The sequence below is a fragment of the Oreochromis niloticus genome, unplaced genomic scaffold, assembly GCF_001858045.2.
Source record: "Oreochromis niloticus isolate F11D_XX unplaced genomic scaffold, O_niloticus_UMD_NMBU tig00008274_pilon, whole genome shotgun sequence".
Taxonomy (NCBI): domain Eukaryota; kingdom Metazoa; phylum Chordata; class Actinopteri; order Cichliformes; family Cichlidae; genus Oreochromis; species Oreochromis niloticus.
The window spans coordinates 5,736-17,640 of record NW_020329083.1 but is presented as its reverse complement, the minus strand read 5'-3'; the positions used below and the strand labels follow the sequence as shown (position 1 = coordinate 17,640).

Sequence of the window (11,905 nt, the reverse complement as noted above, 5' to 3'; positions counted from 1 at the left end):
TATATAATGGTAGTGCCCATTGCCTGAGATCCCATGATTGTAAGGTGACTGAGAAATATTTTAATTACACGGTTGTTGATGTGATTCAGTCTTCAGCACTACGGTCACCCCGGTGTGTCGGCCACAACACCAATTAAAGCCAAACTGTCTCAGAGTGTAGAAGAAGAAGCTTGAGGTTTGTTCTGAAACTTATAAACACCTGTATAAGAACAGAATAGACTTGTCCTATAAACTTTGGGGCCTTTCTACACTACTCTGCGATGGCTCTTGATAAAACTTAAATATGTGGGATGATCTTGGACAGTTTAAAGTGGGCCTCTGTTCCTGTAAAGTAGATTGTGGTAAGGACCCGACACGCACACTGGATTTCATTCACTATAGGTTAGTTTTATTTTCGTTCTGATGTTCCAGCATCAGTCACACAGGAACAGCTGCTTCTTCCTCCCAGTCTCCGTCCCCGTCATCACTATTTAAAAATAGAGAGAAGAAGATGATCACCTTGAGCAGTCACACCCGCCCTCTCAGCCACACCTTGGCACCGCCCTGAGAGCTCACTGTAACACCCCTCTGCTGCAGCAGGCCGGAGACCACACCCCCGCCACATAGATCATATCACTACTGTGAGATAAAAGTGAAAGAGCAGCTCACAGATCAGTGGGAAGTCACATCAGGAGAACATTAAGTATTTGTAGCGTGTGATTCCCTTGTGTTTTCAGTCTTGAAACAGCTGTTTGTCCCTTCACCAGGCAGGTAAGATCAGCAAAACTGCACCATAGGATGGTTTATACCTAAAATGTTTTTTAAAAATATATTATTAACATAACAAGAGGAAACATAGATTTGATTCTTTATTTATTCATTTCTTTTCTTTTCTTTCATTTTCTCTTAAGCTCAAAGGCTGTTTTTATTTCCACAGTGATGGCAGCAGCAGCGTTCAGGAGCAGAGGACTGGCTGGTGTCAGAAACACCAACGTTTTAATCCTCATCTTTCTGCTGTCCTGGTTTATGTCACAAATTCACTGATGAAAGTAAGAACAAAGTCACTGCTGAATTAACTGTTGTTGAAGGTACTTCTATGAAACATTTATTTGCAAATGTAAAACTACAGTTACTATGTAACTCATTATAAGCATATCAGAGTTTAAATGGACGCATCCTGTTTTTGTAAATTTAAAAAAATTCTGACAAGTTTCTTAGAACAACTTAGGAAATCAGAAAAAGCAAGAGCAGCCAGAAGGAAGGCGGGTCAGTCAGTTTCATCTCTATTGCATGTTATCAGTCAAATTTGGTCATGTAGGAAACAACAAATGCGTATGAGTCATATCAGTGCACACTAAGAGAACTGCAACTCAGTCTGACTGTAGAAGTAAGTTTGACTTATATCCCATTAAGTTATACATATGTAACTTTATTAAATTAATTTGGTACATGTTGTGGTAAACAGAGAATGTCTTTTGCTTTCAGATATTGACCAATAATTCATTAATGTTCGATTATATTTTTAAACATTATACATGTGTATGTAATTTGTATGTAACTGTATCATGTGAAGATTTTCTCTTGCGCTTCTTCGTCAAGCCTAAAGTTAAAATAAATCAGAGCTGATGCTCTTGTACAAACTGTAGCATCCTCCCCGCCCACTTACAATGGAGACGATGACTGTCTTACTTGCTTCCTAACTTTTCTTGAATTGTTCTTGAAATTAACAATTCTGAAGTTTATGGATTTTATAAAATATAAAACTGCAAAAATTATGTACAAAGCCAGACACAGTACCAGGAAATGTACAGAGGATGAATTGAGGGGAAAATTAAATATGAAGACCAATGTTCCCTCTAATTTTTCATGTGTCTGAGCGAACACACAAACTCCCTGAGCGATCCCTTGGACCACTGTGAGCGACATCAGACGTGTGCACTGTGGTCACGCCAGCATCTAATCCATCCAAGTTACATGGTTTATTACAATAATCAAATTACAGCATTTACATTTATGTTAGACTACTTTTAATTAACTGCTTTAGCCCACTTACAATGAAAATTTAAAAAATCCTGTTCATGACCTGTGTAGTATGTTAACACTATTGGAAGTAAAAATAACTTTCACTCCAATTTGAAAACACAACTTTTTCTTTTTTTCTTCATAAAGTCTGAGTCTGTGGTCTGGGAGAGTCCTATAACTCTCTGTCTGCAAAATACAGTATATAATGACCAATGCTGGCAATTAATTATATAGTTACTACTTCAAAAAGTAACTCAGTTTGGCAAACAACAAAGTTTTTTGCAGCTATTTTTTTAATGCAGTCAAGGCGTTTTTAAATAAACATTTCAAACTATTTACAGAACAATCAGCTGTTCTGCATCAAATCTGATGCCACACAAATTATTTGTGCCACTCCAAAAAATAATTTCTGTCCACTATGAGATAAAGGAGAACAACAGCCTGATACCTGCAGGCCTGACAGCAGGAGATGTATCACTGCTGTAACACCTGTAACATTCAGCAGCCGCCTCATTGTTCTGACACACCAACAAAACTATTGACTACACTACACACTAACTACACACTAACTACACAAGATTTGCGCTAAACATCTCAAATCTCTCACATGTCAGAACACCGCCGTCACTCCTAAAACTTCCCCCCGTTTCTTAACAACTAGATGCCACGTTGCCATATCATTTTTGATTGGTCGACACGGTACTTTTTCGACCAATAGGAAAGGGTGGGGTTTTTGGTGTTGTGTTTGCTCACAGGCTTTCGAGCGTTTTCCTTGTAAAACGCCGTTTTTACCGTTTCTTCCCACAGTAAATATAACAACGATAGTATTCAGGAAGAAAACCAAACATTGCAGATATTTTATCATAACTCTGGTTTACGTGGCCCATCAACACAATTTAAAAACTGGTATAAAGTCCACACTTTTCCCGTCAATTGTTCCGTCTGTCCTGCTCACATCTCCAATGGTTGTACGCGTTGTCATTAACGTGGCTTCACTGCACATCAGCCACGCCCCTTTGCTAGCTAAAACACCGGTGTCGGCACATAGGACGCTGTCATAGCGTGTCAACAACGTTGATTGGCTGCGTATACGAATGTGAATCGCATTATTGGCTGGACTATAGGATAAGGTGGCATCGTTCTAATCCATACAGGAGCAGCCAGTCACTTACTGACTAACACTGCAAAACAGAATTGTTAAAGTTTTAATTTTAATTTCAATTCAGGTTAGATTTTTTTGTGCGCAACGCAGATTTTCTGTGCGCAGAGACCGTGCCAGCAGTGCGCAATTGCGCACGTGCGCAGCTTAGAGGGAACATTGATGAAGACTCTTAAAGCACGGACAAGGGTTAAAACCTTTTGTTTACCATTTATGAGGTAAAACTGTGGAACAGTTTTCCTGTGGACCTACAGCAATGTTCAAGCATTAGTCAGTTCACAAAGATGTTTCAAAAACTGCTTTGGAAGAAAATGAAAGTAATAAAGTTGTAGACTTTTAGTCAAGACCGCCTAAACCAAGATCAAGACAATACCAAGATTAGAGGGTATCGAGACCAAGACAAGACAAGACAAGACCAAGACAGAGACAAAAAGGTCTTTAAACTGCAGCCAGGTACTGCTTTGTTTACAGGTGTCAGGCATATTTCTGTGTTTTTGCGATGCACTCGCACAGCCGTCCTCACCGCTGTCTCACTCACTTACTGAGAGGACAGACGCACGCTCCACTTGACTGCAAAGCAGATAATGCTATTAGAAATTGAAATAAAGTAGAAAAACTTACTTTTTGGCATACAAATTACTTTTTTTCGTGTTATATTGTCTGTGTTTGACAAAATGTGCTGATTTTTCACATGTGATAGCAGAACTGAATTGGGCATGCACAGGATGAGTCACATCATTTGAAACTTAGCCCTGATTGGAGAAATTATCCCCGGTCTCCCCTATTATGTCTGTGTTAAATATACAAGTTGTGGCCATTTTCACAAGATTTGATTGTTTAAAATTCACATGGACAAAGTAAGGATTCTGGGGACACGAGGTGTGCTCCAGCAAATATTTCCTCTGTGGTCCCATTAAAGGGATTTTTCTACCAGCTATTTTTGTGCAAAGCTAATTGAACCTTGTGCTATATTAATGTATCATTAAAGTAACATTAATACATAAGAAAATTACCTTTACTTCTTTAAATTTTAATTCTCATAAATATACGCAGCTTGAATCAGTTTGGTAGAACATGAGCAGAGAAAAAGATGAAAGATTTTAAAATATCTCTACATTGTAGAGAGCGACTCTAAACAGAAAATGAGTAAGGAACGGGTTAAAGTGGGATTCAGCAGGTGGGGAACTCTAAAATTGGTTGTAGTGGCTCAACAAGAGGTTAAAAATCGCAATTTCTATTCAAAGCTTCAGTAAATTTTCTTTGTGTCCAGGCTGTGATCAGCTGATCTGGGCTGCTGGTGCTTTGAGGTCCTGATCTGAATTAGACAGGTTTCAAGGATTTCGAGTGCTCAGGCAAAATAGAAAAGTGCTGTACAAGAACCAGTCCATTTACCATTTGGTTTACTAGCTGGCAAAATGTTGAAATTGATCAAAAAATATACTTTTCTTTTTCTTCTTGTTGATCCATAGATTCATTGAGAGTAACAAACTAGAGACTACATCCAAATATGCCTTCAGAGGACTCAGGGACCTGACTCACTTGTATGTTCCAGTGACTGAAAATACAACTGTTATCTGTTATACATGATTTAATGATGTCTCTTTTTCATAATCAACTGCATTTGTTTCCAGGTCTTTGGCAAACAATAACATTAAAGCCTTGCCCAGGGACCTCCTCATTGACCTTGACTCCCTTATAGAGCTGTAAGTTTGTACATAGTTAAATAGGCAAATAGCGTACTGAGTAATTCTTGCAGTCTGTCTTTCTCCCAATTCAGCCATGAAACACAATATTCCCTTTCTGCAGGGACCTGCGAGGCAATGCCTTTGAATGTGACTGCAGAGCCAAGTGGCTTATGACGTGGTTAAAGAACACCAATGCCACAGTGTCGGATGTTGTGTGTGCTGGACCAGAGGACATGAAGGGCAAGCGCCTCAATGATATGACCAGCCTGCAGAATGAGTGTGTCTCCACAGGTGAGAAACACCTGAGCCAGCTGCCCTTCTCTCATGTCCAGCTGAGATCAGGATCAGAGAACTCAGCACAGTCTTTCTAAGTTGTGTAGAGGTTATTCATTTAACGTGGCTTTGCTGGTTTGTGAAAAATACATTTCCCGATGTTCCTTTCCACAGATTTCATCCTTCATCAGTCTGTTGCCTCAGAATCGTTGTCTGTTGACACATTCAGCTATAAGAATGATGTCTACGTGGCCATTTCTGCTCCCAGCACAGAGAGCTGTATGATTTTCCAGTGGGACCACATAGAAATGAACTTCAGGACTTATGATAACATCACAGGTAAATTTTGATTTCGACTTTTGCAGGAAATGTGTCCTAACTTACGAGATAACTGGAAACCCCTCTTGATCCTGCAGCGCAACCTTCTAACCATTTAAGTCCTTGCAGGCTGTGTCGACCCAACGTGTAGTTACATCTCTAACCCACATAGCAAGCAGGTCTGGCCCAGATCTGGTATCAAGCCGGCACTGCTGGCTGACTTCTGGCATGATAAGACGTATGCCATCCAGATATGGGCCAGGCCTGGTATAGATGGCACTGTCTATGTGATGGCATGCCATATCTTGCTCGATTGTGGTTTGGGTCATGTGGCCCAGGCTCATAGAAAACAGGTCTTCCCCTGATCCGGCATCAAGCTGGCACTTCTGACTGACTGGTGTCATGGCAGGGTATATGTCAACCAGATGTGGGCCAGGTCTGGCAATGATGGCACTGTTTATGTTCCTATTTTGCTATTTTAGTTGGAAGACCCAAGTGCCATGTTGATATACTATACTGCTATGGTAGCCAACGTTTCAAATTCAGGTATGACTTTGGGAAAGGAAATGTGCTGTAAAAGAATCAGTTCATTCACTGTCTGAACAGAGGTTCGTAATGTTACTTTTGCACTATTATGTTTCGGCACATGTTGTTATTACATGGCTTGATTAAGGTACACATTTGGCTGACATCTGGGCCAGCACAGGGTCAGCTGTGTGTCTGCGACTGGCCGTGGCTGCACACAACTTACACATGGCCCACATACCGCAAAGAATGACGGTCCTTTGGTGCCAGAGATGGGCTAGCACAGGACCACCAGTGTGTCTGCAACTGGCCTTGTGCTGGCCCATGTCTGGGCCTCCTCTGGCAAACCTGATCTGGGCCACCAAAGGGCCGTCAGTCTTTGCGGTATGTGGGCCATGTGTAAGCACATTGTGTTGGCCAGATCTGGGCCATACCAATTTTGCTATGTGGGCAGGAGTGCATGTCAGGTTACGTGGAAGGTTGGGTGAAGGGTTAAAGGGAGTTTCCAGTGACACTGTAAGTTAGGAAGTCTAAATCACACATTAGGCTAACAAACACTCCCAGAATGCTCCCAGTTTCATTCTCACGCGATTCATGTGTTCTCTGCCCTTTAGGTCAGTCCATTGTGGGGTGCAAATCTGTCATCATCGAAAATGAGGTGTTTGTCATTGTGGCTCAGCTGTTGGTGGTTCCCACATTTACAAGTTTGATGACGACCAAAGCAGGTTCAATAAGTTCCAGGATATCGAAGTGTCCAAGATCTCTAAGCCCAATGATATTGAGGCCTTCCAGATTGGCTCTGATTGGTTCTTTGTGATTGCTGACAGCTCAAAAGCTGGCCTCTCCACCCTCTACAAGTGGAATGATAATGGCTTTTATTCGTACCAGTCACTGCACGAGTGGTACCGCGACACGGATGTAGAGTTTCTGGACTTGGATGGGAAAGCTCACCTTATTCTAGCGAGCCGCTCACAGGTTCCAGTGATCTACCAGTGGAGCCGGAGCAACCAGAAGTTCATCCTGCAGGGTGAGATCCCCAACATGGAGGATGTAGTGGTTGTGAAACACTTCCGGATCAAGGAGGAGCTCTACCTGGCTATGACGCGGTATATCGGTGATTCCAAAGTTCTGCGTTGGGGCACCAAACAGTTTGCTGAGATCCAAGCTTGCCCTCTCGAGGCTCCATGATTCTCCAGCCGTTCTCTTTCAAGGAACGTTACTATCTGGCTCTGGGAAGCGACTACACCTTCTCACAGATCTACCTGTGGGATGAGGACAACAAAATCTTTGACCGCTTTAAGGAGGTGTACATCCAAGCCCCACGCTCTTTCACCGTGGTATCTACCGACCGCAGGGACTTTATTTTTCCTCGAGCTTCAAGGGAAACACGCAGATCTTTGAGCACATCATCATCGACCTGAGCTTGTGAGGGGCTGTGCCTTATCGTCCCGTCTGAAATCAAATGTCTTCCACTTGAAAGACAAATTCAAGAAGGAAAAAAAAGAGAAAGGACCTTATGAACTGTTAAATATCCACACCTTCATAGATTTCACTCACAAATTAGAGCTGGGTCAAGATATATTGTGACTATTTCTGAATGGCCTTGCACTCATGGATCCTCAGACTTTCTGAAGTACTACCCTTTCATAACTACTACTATTCTCTTAAAAATACCACTGAAGTTCATGACGGGTTAAAAAAAGAGACATTTAATTGAATCTATCTGGATTTATCTTTTTTTGTTTAATATCTTTCTCTTAGTAGTTTATGCAGCTATAAAAATACATCAGGACCTGAATGAACGTAACAAATTTATTCTGATTTGCGGTGACTGATGATGGATTGAATGATTTTGCCACCTACCTGTATCCTCATACCCTGTGGTAACGTACAGTACCTTGCCTTATCAACACTGGGGTCTTTTGTTTGATGGTTACACAGTGCCTCCTTCTGGCCGTGATGAAGTACCACACCCCTCTGCTCTTTCCATTACAGGGAATGTCTAGAAAGCACAAACCTTTAATTATCATTGCTGAGATCATAGAGTGTAGCCGTTTGTTGGAAGGTGTCTTTGTAGATGCTGTAGATTATAATGCATAGAGTAGGAAGCAGTGGTTTGTTGTTACAGTTAGTAAAATATCCAGGACTTGACCTTATACAAATTCATTAATGGAGAATCACCATTTAGATACAACTTCTAGATCTGCTGTAATATAATGTGGCAAAGTACAGAGAAACTTTATCAGTATTGCAAAGGAGCTGTGTTTAGATGATGTCAGGGAAAATAAACCTCCTGATATGTTTAAAAGAAAAACTGTTTTGCCCAGTTAACAATATTTTTTTTACTAACATCTGAAGTCAGAAGCATCAGAGGCAGAATTTGTATGACCACAAGGAAGGAAAATAAATGTACATGTAAATATATCTTCAAGCTTACTGAATTTTTTTTTCAAACTTTCATTCTGCTTTTGGAAATGCTGAATGTTGACAAGCTCCAAAATGTACATAAACCAAGGATTGTAATGTCACCACCTGTTTGAATGGACCTTTGCACTTACAAAACTCAAATGTTACTGCAGCTGCAAGAGCATGACATTCAAAAAAGGGTGTTTGCCAAATTCTTTTAGATAAACCTAACAAAGACTAAAAGTGCTTCTAGGTTAACAATATGCAAGCATTACAATTCTTTTGTATGATTTTGTTTAAACCTAATGAATGTTCCTCTTACAAATATGATGTAATGTCAAAATAAATCTGTGAAAACATGACAAGTTTATTTATCCACTGTAGTGATTAATCACTGACACTGATCATTAAAAATAAAACTTCCCTTCTTTCCCTAAAAAACCCCAAAACCCCAAAACGGACATTATGATTGTAAAGTTGCACAAAGAAAGAAGAAACATTCAGTACTGTCTGGTGTTTGAATGGTCACAGATGCAAAATTGTAAAACCTTATAATGTGCAGTGTGTATGCAATCTAACCAGCATTAAAATCTCACCATTATATTCTGGCGTTCACATGTCAGTATTTCAGACACTCAAACACTTAAACACCTCAAACCCACTGTCAAATATGCTGGTTCAAGTGTGGTGATTTGAGCTTCTTCTGCAGACACAAGCAATAAAGCACCTTGCAGTCAACGAACTCCTCTGTATGCCAAAGTGTTTTAGAGTCAAATGTGAGGCTGTCTGTCCGACAGATAAAGCTTCTCCTAAATTAGGCCATGCAACAGGATAATGACCCAAGCACAGCAGCAAATCTACATCATGGAAGTCCAGACCTCAACCTGACTGAAATGCTGTGTATAAAGGAATGCTTGCAAATGTCATTGATTTGAAGTTATTGCTGCTAACTGCTGGTTCTGTTAACGACTCAATCATAGAATGATTACGATATCAAACTAAAACAAATGCCTGAATCCTAAATTGTGGATATCCTATTGTGGTGATCTAAAATGTAACACTAAATGTGATTAAAACACTAATAATCTGGACTCCTGGGCTGAACGACCGCGAGGATCACCAGCCCGAGGAAAAGACAAAATACACATGACTCTGTGACAAAGACAATTCATTCTTGAATGAAGACATTGATCAGACATATTTAAAATGCAGCCAATTGTATTTATTATGAAATTATTGGGGAAATAGAAGGGGGAGGGGGGGGGTTGTCAAGGAAAGGGATAGAAAGGAGGAAAGAGATAGAGGAGAGAAAACCCCAACAATGCCCTCTGAGCAAGCACTAGGCGACGGTGGATAGGAAAAACTCCCTTTAAAGGAAGAAACCTATGACAGAACCAGGCTCTAGAGGGGGCAGTCAACTGTCGGGACTGGTTGGGGGGTGAGGGTGAAAAGAGAGAGAGGGGGAGGGAGATGGGACAGGTGTTAGGAGCCAATTTTGTTTATTATGAAATTATTGGGGAGAGAGGGGAGGGAGAGGAGAAGGGAAAATTAAGTTGGAACAGAGGTGGAGGAAGATGAGGCAGGAGTGGCCCTGCGGAGGAAGAAGCGGAAGCACTTTTTCTTCTTCTTGAGTTGCTTTTCCACAAGCACTTTCTTCTCTAGTATGAGGGATCTCAACTCGTCCACTGTTTCTGTATTTTGCTTCTTAAGTTTGTTGCATATTTTTCCACTTCTTCTGATTTGGCTTGTTCTTCTTTGAGCCTTTCTTTGAGTTCTTTAGCTGTTGCCTCCTGTTTTTGCACTTTCTCCTTTTCTCCTTCCAGTTCAGCTGTTGTGTGCTTAATTTTGTTGCCAAGTTCTTGCAGCTTTTGCTTTGTCTTCTCAAAGTCTTGGACAAGAAGAAGTTTTTCTTTGTTCTGCTTTATGTCCTGTTGTTCTTTTTCTTGACACAGCTCTTCATATTTCTTCCGTGTTTCATAATGCATTGCCTGCAGTGCTCTGTATTTTCCTTCCATGCCTTGGAGCTGGCATTGCATTTCTCCCTGGTTTATGACCAGTTCTTCTTTCACTTCAAGGATTTCTGTATTTTTTTGTAAAGCATCATCGAGCTTTACTCGCAAGCCTTCATTGTTTTTCTCCATGTTCTGATGCTTGCAATCTAATTCTTTTTGTTTCATCTCCTGTTGCTTTTTCTCTTCCAGCAACTCGTCATATTTGTGCATTGTTTCTTTAAGCCTTGCCTGCAGCATCCTGTCTTTTCCCTCCATGTGTTGGAGTTGCCTCTCCATGTCTCGCTTCTTTATGTCCTCTTGGTTCTTCTCTTCGAGGATCGCTTCATTTATTTGCAGAGCTTCATCAAGCTTTACTTGCAGCTCGTCATTTTCTTTCTTGATGTACTTAACCTCGCGGCCCATTCGCCTTTGTTTGATCTGCTGCTGCCTTTTCTCTTGAAGAACCTCTTTATTTGTTTCCTGATTTTTATCATCCCTTGCTTTTACCACTCTGTATTTGATCTCCATCTTTTCAAGTTCATCATGCATCTGTCTTTCTCTCATGTCCTGTTGTGTCTTCTCCTGGAGGATTTCTTTAATTTTTTCTTGAGCTTCATCCAGCTTTCCTTGGAGCTCTTGGTTCCTTTCCTCCATGTCTTTGATATCCCACTGTTTTTCATCAATAATACTCTCCTTTTCTTGGAGCAGGTAGGACATTTTTTTTAATTGAGCGCTCTGTCTCTCATTTTCCTCCATCAATAAGACAATCTTCTCTCTGTTAAGAAGATTTTCATTCTCCATTTCTGCCAAGCGCTTCTCCTCTAAGTCAACTTGCTCAGCCCAGGGAAGAGAGGAGAGGTAAGGGTCTTCTGGTTCATCCCAGGGAAGAGCGCCGGGGTCAACTTCTTGCCTTTTTGGTTCTTCACCTTGAGACATGTTGGAGTCTGTAGTCAGGATCCAAATGTTTCTAAATGGTGAACAGTTGAGGGCTGCAAACAGAAATGCTGCCAGTAACGGACTAAAAGTCGTTATTTCTCACTGTTATCTGTCGGTTTTAGGATCAAATGATCACGTTGGTGGTAAGACTCTAAATCTGTGTCACGAACAGTCGAAGGCTGCGAACATAAATGCTGCAAATAACAGACTAAAAGTTGTTGCTTCTCACCCCTATTTATGGGTTTAAGGATCAAAGGCTCAAAGTGGTGGTAAGATTCTAAATGGGTGCGATGTCACGATTCTGGACAACATGGTTACCATAGTTAGAATAATAAACTTTATGATGTGTTGCTAACATTTTGGTTGTTGTGATGATTCAAATTTGTTCAGTAAACTTCATCAAAATGAACATGTGTTGACATAAGCATATATTTGGATCTCATATCTTCTTATTAAATGTAGCTAATGTCCAATAAACTGAACTCTGGGACTTACTTAACACTAATATTTCATATATTACTTCAACTCACAAATTTAATTAAAGGGTTTGTATTAAATTATAACGTAATAAAAAACCACAGTGCACATGTGCAAGTAACAGTAGCCAGCTG

At 40.7% G+C, this 11,905-nt stretch overlaps 1 pseudogene; it reads left to right on the top strand.

Moving 5' to 3' along the window:
- Positions 1–4,302: 4,302 nt before the first annotated feature.
- Positions 4,303–7,722, top strand: LOC109198038 (leucine-rich repeat LGI family member 2-like; annotated as a pseudogene).
- Positions 7,723–11,905: the final 4,183 nt, after the last annotated feature.